The sequence below is a fragment of the Dermacentor andersoni genome, chromosome 7 (assembly GCF_023375885.2).
Source record: "Dermacentor andersoni chromosome 7, qqDerAnde1_hic_scaffold, whole genome shotgun sequence".
In the NCBI taxonomy this organism is placed as follows: domain Eukaryota; kingdom Metazoa; phylum Arthropoda; class Arachnida; order Ixodida; family Ixodidae; genus Dermacentor; species Dermacentor andersoni.
Window position 1 is genome coordinate 33363588 of NC_092820.1, and position 10960 is coordinate 33374547.

Consider the following 10960-nt stretch of genomic DNA (forward strand, 5'->3'; position numbering starts at 1 on the left):
AGTTAGCAGAAAGAAACACCCTGCATATATATATATATATATATATATATATATATATATATATATATATATATATATATATATATGTGCAGTTCGACAAGACAAACGTCCCTACATGCAGTGACAAACAACCGATGATTCGACGCATCCTGCATTTCCATCGGCGTCCATTATAAGGGGCCAGTGCCCTGGCTGTGTGCTAGGAAACGGCATTGCATGCCTCCATGTTAAATATGGTCAAGGTGGCGGAGAACGTTAACAAAATTCAAGTCTGGGGTTTGACGTGCCAAAAGCATGCTTTGATTATGAGCCGAACCGTAGTAAGAAACTCCATATTTATTTTGACCATCTGGGGTCCTTTAACCTGCACCGAACGCACAGTACATGTGCACGGGCGTGTTTGAATTTCACCCTCATCGAAATGCAGCCGCCCCGGCCGGCATTAGATCCCAAGCACTCGGGTTAGTAGCGCAACACCTCAGCCACTATGCCACCACGGCGGGTGTGGCGGATAAAGGAGTGAACATCGTTTTTACAGAGTGCGTATCGCTTAGATGTTACCCGTTAGCGCGCTACAGAACGAAACGAAAAGCTTGGCCGATATGTACGTCATCGTGCTCATATTTCACATGGAGGCCAAATTCTTTTCTGTGACCTAGACGGGGTGCTGGCGAATGCGTTGGGAATCTGCTCGGCCACCAAGCAGAATCTGCGCTGCTATACGTTCTCGATGACAAATCGCACAGCGCAGAAGCACACGCACAAATATTAAAAAGAATGGGACGACAGACCGCCTGCAGTTTGCCTTGACGTCGAAATAAGAAGCACAAACAGCGACGTTTCTGTACTTTTCTGGTCAATAGTTCAGTTCGCATGGTTGCGGCACGCATTACTTTTTTTTTTAAATCCAAACGACGAAAACTCTGCGCGCACAAATTAGCACGGCGTTTGCGACGTTCGAATTTGGCGCCTTTTCCCGCGCATGCCATTAGCTTCGGCCGGTGCACTGCATTACTGCGCTAAAGAAAATAGTTCATCAAAAAAGTGAAGCAAAAAACTTTTATACACTTGGAAAGCGCAACAATTGTTCAGTAATAACATTACATTACAAAATTTGTAATCAAATGGTACAATTTATGATAATATAAGCGTGTATTTGTATGAGTGTACATGTATGATTGCGCGTTTGCGCTGTTGATGCTTGGAGCATTCCGGCGAGTTCGTGCACGCCCTCCGCTTGAAAGCTTCCTGCGTTTTCTGCGTTCTTTGTGTGCTTCGCTGTGACATCTTTGGAATATTCCTGCGTGTTGCTCGCTTTTTATGGGCTTGTTGCCTCGAAGATCGCCATGATCGCCTCCGACTCAGCGACATCAAAGGTGAGTGAGTGTTTCGAGTTCCCCTTGTTCGTCCATTGCGACGCGGTGAACGGGAGCCCGGAAGTGAGTTCAGTGCCTGTGCGTGTTTTCCGCGCGGCTCTTTTCTAGTTTTCATTCCTAGTACTGTCCTTCCGTTGCGGGAATTGGTTGTACAGCACTAGATTTGTGGTATATAACGTGGAGCTTTGTCCTGGTTTAACTTTACTCTCCGCTTGTGGTGACGTAAGGCAGCTATGTGGACCTGAACATCGCCCCCGAGTGCTCCGTGATCGCTGCGCATGCGTGAGCTGAGAGAAGGTGAGAAAGGAGAACAACTCTTTTTCGCAGGATGCGACGTTACATTGTTGCTTGTTTTTACTTTTTTGAAAGAGCTACTCTCGAACGTAGATTAGCCATTGCCGTCGTGTCGGCTGCAAGACGTTCTGCGCGCGCTTTTGTGCGTGTCGAAAGCGTATAACGTGCGCGATATTCGTGCGAGCGCAGTTTGACTTGAGCAATCGTGGGTTTGAACTCCGTGACATTTGCTTTCGTCATATGCGAGTTAGGGGCTTGCCGACAGGTAAACCGCCGCTGTACTTAGGTGAATACCTTGTTTTTCGTGGTACTCAAATAAATAGCGCTTCGCTGCGATGGTGACACTTCAATCGAGTGTGGTAATTGCTGCGCATTACGGGCGATTTAATTGCTCAGTACGTGCAGCATTATCGGTGCAGATAGAGAAAACTTATCCTGTGAGCCTTACTTCCGTCAATCAGTCGGTTAGATGTTGCGCTCTTATCCAGTGCACATTTCTTGATATCCACTAACGATCTGCTTCAAATATCGACCAAGTGTCTATTGATCGTGCAGATGTTTCTTTTTTTTATTCACACAACTGGCGATGGGCAGCAGCGTTACGGCCGTGAGTTTTCCTTTCGAGAAAACCTTTTCAAATTGAAGTTTTCGCTCATGTTCGCGAGATATCAAATTTAAGTGTTACACCCGCTGCTGTATTTTTCGATTCCACGTGACCTAGATTTAAGCTGCCTCAGGTTGTATTAACGCGCGCAGAGGCTTTTCGAAAAATAGTTGTCACCTGAGAAATCAATGCAGTGTGCCAGTTCTTTTGGAATGGTGCTATTTGTGAAATGCATCATATTTCCCCTAGTCATGCTCAACTACTTACTGGTCAGAACCCGCCGTGGTTGCTCAGTGCCTATGGTGTTAGGCTGCTGAGCACGAGGTCGCGGGATCGAATCCCGGCTACGGCGGCCGCATTTCGATGAGGGAGAAATGCGAAAACACCCGTGTACTTAGATTTAGGTGCACGTTAAAGAACCCCAGGTGGTCGAAATTTCCGGAGTCCTCCACTACGGCGTGCCTCATAATCAGAAAGTGGTTTTGGCACGTAAAACCCCATAATTTAATTTTACTGGTCAGATGTTTGAATTTCCGAAGAAGTATTTGTAAAGTTTCCCTTCCAACTCAGCGTTATAACTGACGCTTATCGGAAGTATGAGTGGTATTTGACCCTGCAACACTGCCATGAGTTCAAGTTCAAATTGTGCCCACCGACTGTCTATCCGTGTGCCACTAGAAAGCAAAGAACTCATTTCTCAATTGTTGCAACATTTCTTTTTCATTCCATCTTCAAGAAATTTGTTTACTTCTTTTCCTGGTCATTGTGGACTTGCACACATTGAAGTTTTGGATAGTTTGGCAAAAGCATTGCATAGTGGGCCTGTAGGGTTTTTTTTTTGTATTTAGCGCATTGCCCTTCTGACTGGACAAATTAAGTAACTGCATTACAAATATTTCACTTCCTTGGAATGTCTGTTCCATGTGCCTCATAACAGTACACGGTTGAATTTGGCACATGCACCTTCATATGACCAAGTGCAGGTTTGTATTGCAATGGAAATAAGAACATGAGTGCTTCAATTGTCTTCATCACATTGCTGATGCCTTCAATATGTGAAAATGGCTTGCAACAATATTGCTGTGTTTCATGTGAGGATATGGAATAGAATAACTTTCTTCTTTTATGCTGAAGGTATTCACCCCTTTTGCCTGTTGGGCTTCAAATCTTGTAGAAGATGGTGTGAGCAGCCTTGTGTGTGCCTGAAGAGCAATGCTAGTTTGTGCATGATCATATTGTTGCTGCTGGGAAGATTACATCTTAGGCACATTTTTTTCATACAATTAACACAAATGTTTCTATCTTCCCCTTGTGGCTCAATCGTAGTAGACCTGTTCGTTTTTCAGTTACTTTGTTGTTTATTTTGTTACATATCAGTATTATGTACTATCAAGTTAGTGGGAATATAAAGCTATCTGATGTTGTATTCATGGGGAATCCTAGCCGATCCCTCGTCATGGGTATGTGCCATATGTCACAGGCAACAGTCATTCTAGTCTCTCTTCTTGTGGTAAAAGTATCCCAAAGCCTATTTTGTATGCTTGCAGATGAGTTGAGATTTACACATCAATGCCAGCTCACAAAGCATCTAATACGGCAATCAGCCAGCCACCTCCGCAGATGGAGAATTCTGCAGTTTCCAATCATACTGTTTCTGTTGTCTTTGGCAGAGATTTTGATTGTACACAGCGGGAATAAACTGTAGGACCATAAAAGAACTTGTGATGACAAGGGCCATATATGGTGGAAATTATAGTAGATTATGACCAGCATTAGCTCAAGCTCTGCTAAAGGTCTGTGGTAATATCTAAAAAAATAATAATGTGCTGGTGTTCATATCTATAGCTGCTGTGTGCATTAAGCTCAAAACTCCCTTCTTGGCAACATAACCCAGGAATGCCCACTCCAAACACTCTTGCACATGCACTTTCACAGCATCTGCTTTGATCTACCTAATTGCATATCAGTAAAGATGTGTCTAGTTCACTAAAGACTGACAATGCTGCATTCGAATGGAACCAAACCGTTCTCGAAAAGTTCTTGAAACCAGTCAAGCAGGTTTTTGAGAACTTTTATTCTGGCAAAATGACAAAATGAAAGTTATTTGAAATAAGTGATGCAATGCTGATGAGGTTTGGGCTTGCATTTCAAGGTGCTTGGCCTTCATTATCTCTAATCATAGTGAGCCTGCCAAATTGGCAAGGATCTTGAATGAATTCTTCACTAGGGCCAACTATTTTGTTACTGCCCTATATTGTGCACTCTCCCTATATAGGAAGAGTGCACAACAAAAATCTTGTGGCTTCCTGTTATCATAACACCCTATAGCTTCCTTAGATGTAGGGCCATTTGATATTCACCAATAAATACTTCCACAGGATTTAGATGATGCCTTTAAAGATGTGTCCCTAATGCTTACATGTAAAGGAGCACTGACATTAAACTTTTGGACTGAATTTTTTTATATTAATCTGGTTCCAAATGGCAGCTTTTATGGCCACACCATGCCACTGAAAGCTGCATGTGCTTTGAGCGATTCTTAATGTGTGCTAAGACTTGCTTCACTAAATAAATTTTCTTATGACTCTTCTCAAACATCTAAATTAAAATTAATTTACTTCTAGTGTTCTATAAGTCACAACCATGATACGATTACGAGGCATGCCATAGTTGCGGACTCCGGCTTAACTTAAATCGCCTGAGGTTTTTAACATGCACCCACTCCACAGTGTGCTCCAAGACAGAAAGACCAATGTTGTGCTGCATAGTGGTCCTAACATGCTCAGTTTTCAATGACCTAATAATGGCATGGCTTACTCATGAACTGCAGCATGCATCATTTGTTTGTGACCTACCATGCAATGTTCTCACCAGATTATGGGGCCACACTGCCTTTGGCACATGTTTAAATGTTGGCGTTAAGGATATATTTGTTGCGCATAGAAGGAATTTGAAGTTTTGTAGTGTAGTTAACTGAATGACAGCTTAAATGACTACTTGAACTCTGCAGTGTTTGAGTTTGACTAATTCTTGCGATTTTGCACATTTCGGATGACTGCAGGTCATTCATTACAGTTATACCAGCTTTTGTACTTTTTAGACATGCTGTTTGCCCCGGTTTTATACAGTGATCATAGATAGCCACACCACACCATGTTGGTAGAAGAATTCAGAATTTTAGTAAAATGGGGTTGCTCCATGTTGAGGTGCACCAGCATGTCATAGTAAGTGGAAGGCAGAAGCAGCAGCATTTTAAGGTATTGTGCCGCACCATGTAAAGTCAAATTATTGTGCCCCCCTCCACTCTCGCTGGCAAAACCTGCTGGTGAAGCATTGTGAGCAAGCTTTCGAGGTACGCTGCGCTCTTTCCAAAACAGCGTCCGAGGCAGCCATCTATTTTGCCTACAGGACGAGAAGTCCCTGGCCAGGAGTGCATCGAACATACGGAAATATCTGTCGATTGTGCTGCTGAACATCTAGAGATTTATAGTTTTGACCTCAGGTTGCAGAACACAGCAATGCTATAGCAAACAGTGTAGTGAAAGCTGTTTCACGGCTCTACCATGGCATAGCCAGCACTGCATGCATATACTATACACAAGCATGAGGTTTTAGCAGCAATACTTAACAGTAAATTGTATTTGTACAACTTCACTCTGTCTTTAACACTGCCAGGCTTTAAAATACTTGAGAAGAGGTCACTGTCTTTCATTTGATGTGTTTATACAAAAAAAGTGTGTGCATGGAAGGGGTTAATTAAGGCTCCTTTGTCAAGCCAAAATGCTTCCTGGCATGATAAAGTGAAGCCTTGTGCATTTCAGTGTGCAGTTGCTCACTGCACTTTCAAAAGCGCAATCAGCACAGAGAGGACAGGAAAACACACAAGCAATGGTTCAGCAGTTTATTTGAAACAAATGCAACTTTCTTTTACAGAAAGACCACATTCCAAAAAAGCAACCACATGCTTTGCAGACAATACAGCCAACTTATGTTAATTGTACAGATATTAACATGCCCTGCCTTCATATGTGCAAATGTTTCAAGTCTCAAAGTGTGCCCCTACTTTGCAGCTTGTCCTTGGAACAATGGATGATTCAAACAAATGCTAAATTTAGCACCATTGCCACACTGATAGAAGAAAACTACATATTAAAATGGCAACTTCTTGGAGAACAAAAAAGGGTGTATAGTAAACTTCCAATAATCTGACTCCGGTTAATTTAATTTTTTCAGTTAATTTGAACCTGGCCGACGCCCATGCATTTCTATGGAATTAAACATTCATCATTTCGATCCTAAAACTGGCATTCGCCGGATAATGCGAACTTGACCAGACCCCAATAATGACCCCTTTTAGTGGCAGCCCATGTCTCAGTAGAGCTTAGGGGACAGTGAATGCGTTAAACAAATGCCATCTCTCTGAAATGCCTATTTTTGACCCACCCGTGAAAGATTTTCAAGCAGTAACGGTAGCTGACAATGTCCGATTGTGGCACTTATCTGATTCTAACGAACACTTTTTGTTTTCGAAGGACATTGAGACGAAAATTGCCTAGCTGTGCAATCGATTGCGAAACTAAAACCGTGGTTGCACCATTCATATCCTTTACCACATATCATGGCTGTAATATGGCGAAGCTGGCTTTGGAATGTCAGCTGGCATTCTAAAAAATGAGGTACGCGTAGGTTTCTACTTTGGTTTGGAGTTAAGTCATTTCTACTTTAGTTTTATACTGTGGACAAATAGAAATTTCATGCACGTTCGTTTCAGAGGCGTGTTACTCAAGCACATATTGCCAAATGAATCAATGGTGCATCAGCAGGTTTTTGCATCTTAATTCGACCCGTCAGTCTTGTGAGGGTAGAATTAATGGAAGTTGATTGTATAAATTGCGTGATGAAGCACCAAGAAAGTTACCTTGCTCAGGTAGTGAAAAATCATGGAGAAAGTGCTTCACACAACATCCACCAATGTTCTGTTGCAGATGCAAAAGCTGCCTCCCTCATCTGGAACAGAATAAATTCCTTTCGAAGGCAAAATAAAAAACGGAAAGAGAGGTCATCAAGGCATTCCACATCCATCTTATTCAGTCTTTACAGTGTTGCTACATCACCATTTGTATAGCCTCCTATGCCAAAAAAAATTGTCGAAAATAAAATGACCTGATTCCCATGTTTTTCACCACCCAAGCAGTGTTTACTGTCAATTATTACTCCTTTCTGTAACCTCACCTGTAAGTACTGTATGTTAACCTGTATGTTAACACTGAGCTATACGATAAGCTTATTTAAAGTTAAAAAAGAGTACTGGATGTTCATTTCTGTTTTTTTAGAGATAAGAAGGGGTGCTTAGAAGCGAGCCACATTTGCAAAATGCTTGAATAAACAGCAACTACCCCGGTCATGCGCTAATTGTGGCCATGCTGTCCCTGCAAACTTCTTAATCTCATCCGCCCACCTAACTTTCTGCTGCCCCCTGCTACGCTTCCCCTCTCTTGGAATTTAGTCCATAACCCTTAATGACCATCGGTTATCTTCCCTCCTCATTACATGCACTGCCCATGCCCATTTTTCTTGATTTCAAGCAAGATATCATTAACTCGCGTTTGTTCCCTCACCCAATCTGCTCTCATCTTATCCCCTTAACCCATCATTCTTCTTTCCATAGCTCGATGTGTCGTCCTCAGTTTAAGTAGAACCCTTTTTGTAAGCCTCCAGGTTTCTGCCCCGTAGGTGAGTACTGGTAAGACACACCAGTTATACACTTTTCTCTTCAGGGATAATGGCAACCTGCTGTTCATGATCTGACAATGCCTGCCAAACGCACCCCAGCCCATTCTTATCCTTCTGATTATTTCGGTCTCATGATCCGGAGTCGCGGTCACTGCCTGCCCTAAGTAGATGTAGTCCCTTACCACTTCCAGTGCCTCGCTACCTATCGTAAATTGCTGTTCTCTTCCGAGACTGTTAAAAATTACTTTAGTTTCCTGCAGATTAATTTTCAGACCTGCCATTCTGCTTTGCCGCTCCGGGTCAGTGAGCATGCATTGCAATTGGTCCCATGAGTTACTAAGCAAGGCAATATCATCAGCGAATTGCAAGTAACTAAGGTATTCTCCATTAACTCTTATCCCCAATTCTTCCCAATCCAGGTCTGAATACCTCCTGTAATAAGCTGTGAATAGCATTGGAGAGTTCGTATCTTCCTGCCTGACACCCTTCTTTATTGGGATCTTGTTGCTTTCTTTATGAAGGACTACGGTGGCTTTGGAGCTGCTGTAGATATTTCACTATTTTTACACATGGCTCGTCTGCACCCCAATTGCATAATGCCTGCATGACTGCCGAGGTTTTGACTGAATCAAACACTTGTAATCAATGAAAGCTAGGTATAGGGGTGGTATTAAAATTAGATCTTTCGTCTCCTGCGATAGCTTACTGGTATCCTGTCTAACGAAGTTACATGCGACTTCTATTGCATACTCCTTAATGATGCCCATAAGATTTTCGTTCATTGCTTCAACACTAAGGTTCTCTTCCCGAGTTAAAGCCCTATACCTCTTCTGTAGCTTGATCAGAAATTCCTCTATTTTCCCTCTTACCGCTAACTCATTGATCGACTTCTTATGTACCAGTTTTTTCCATTCCCTCCTCAAGTCTAGGCTAATTCGAGATCTTACCATCCTATGGTCACTGCAGCGCACCTTTCCGAGCACATACACATCTTGTATGATGCCAGGGTTAGCACAGGGCATGAGGTCTATTTCATTTTTAGTCTCGCCATTAGGGCTCCTCCACGTCCACTTTCGGTTATCCCGCTTGCGGAAGAAGGTATTCATTGTCCGCAAATTATTCCGTTCTAATACTAATAATAACTACTAATAACTCTTGCCTACTATTCCTAGAACCTTTGCCATATTCCCCCAATGACTTTTCTCCAGCCTGCTGCTTGCCTACCCTGGCATTGAAGTCGCCCATCAGTATAGTGTATTTTGTTTTGACTTTACCTAGCTCGATTTCACGTCTTCATAGAAGCTTTCGACTTCCTGGTTATCATGACTAGATGTAGGGGAGTAGACCTGTATGACCTTCAATTTGTACCTCTTATTAAGTTTCACAGCAAGACCTGCCACCCTCTCGTTAATGCTATACAATTCCTGTATGTTACCAGCTATATCCTTATTAAACAGGAATCCGACTCTTAGTTCTCGTCTCTCCGCTAAGCCCTGGTGGCACAGCATGTGCCCGCTTTTTAGCACTGTATATGCTTCATTTGTCCTCCCAACCTCACTGAGCTCTATTATATCCCATTTAATGCCCGCTAATTCCTCCAATAGCACTGTTAGACTCTCCTCACTAGAAAACGTTCTAGCGTTAAACATTGCCAGGTTCAGATTCCTATGGCGGCCTGTGCAGATCCAGAGATTCTTAGCACGCTCTGCTGCATCACAGGTCTCACCGCCGCAATGGTCAGTTGCTTAGTAGCTGCTGGGTACTGAGGGCCGAGGTTTGATTGTTCTATTCATACAGAAGGTCAAGGACTGGCCAAGTACTGGCCAAGTACTGCACCAAAGTGGCCAATCCTGCTCTGGTGAGGGAGTGCATTACCGGTTCTGGTCACCGGGGTCAGGTCACCAGGCCTGTTTATACAGCTGTATCAACATGTGGATTTTTTTTATCCAGTGGAAAATTGCGTGGCACCGGGATTTGAACCACAGTCCTTTTGCACGTGAGGCAGATGCTCTACCTCTACGCTATCGCATCGGGGCGCAAGTAGTAAGTGATTATACAGAAAGCGTTTTATTTACTGTAATTGGAGGATTGGAGCAGATTAGTTCGACCACTCAAGGAGTGGGAATGGTTCAACTGTCAGAACCCCAACAAAAGGACTGGAATCACATAAACCACAACCCTGAAGGAATGAAGTGGGAATAGAATGGAGCGCCCCACTCTGCAATTCTGCACCATGCCGATATATCCTGTTCTTGGGCAATGCGAGCGCAGCTCTAGAACCACAAAGACGACCGCACTACCAGGGCGAAACACATCGAAGGCCCGTCAGCTGCTGCATGAGCACGTGCTGCCAACGAGCAATCCTGTACAACATATTATATATATATATATATATATATATATATATATATATATATATATATATATATATATATATATATATATACACGCGCAGTGCACAGACTGGTACCCTAGGTAGGGCTAGGACTCGCAAAAACTACAGTGTTCTCCACAAATGTGACGAGTACCAGGCCACCAAACTCCTTGCCCTGTGCACGTTGCTATCTATCTTCATGAGCCTAGATCCTGATGCAACCACTGGTGCCACACTGCTGTTTTCAAAGGCCACCACTAGGTGAAGCGCCAGGGACCGCCCAGGCCAGGGGACATCGGCTTGGTCCGATACACAAACGACAGTAAACTTCGAATTGACAGGACTACGAATTGGATTAGTAAATTCTTAACTAACCGGTACCAATTTGTAACTACTAATTAACTTTCTTCTCCGCGATCACTAGTAAGATCTGGTGTGCCACAAAGCTCTGTATTGGGACCAATTTTATTCCACCACAAACATGGCTCCACACAATAATTTTGTTTGAAAACATATGTGAGTACATATGCTTGTATTGGACAGCGAGAATAATTAAGAGTCAGTAAGCAATGTCAAACA

At 43.0% G+C, this 10960-nt stretch overlaps 1 long non-coding RNA gene across 1 annotated transcript; it reads left to right on the top strand.

Moving 5' to 3' along the window:
• Positions 1-1890: 1890 nt before the first annotated feature.
• LOC129385898 (uncharacterized) lies at positions 1891-3862 on the top strand. The gene is made up of 2 exons (XR_008613381.1): positions 1891-1956; positions 3822-3862. It is a non-coding gene; the product is annotated as an uncharacterized lncRNA (long non-coding RNA).
• The last annotated feature ends 7098 nt before the right edge of the window (positions 3863-10960 follow it).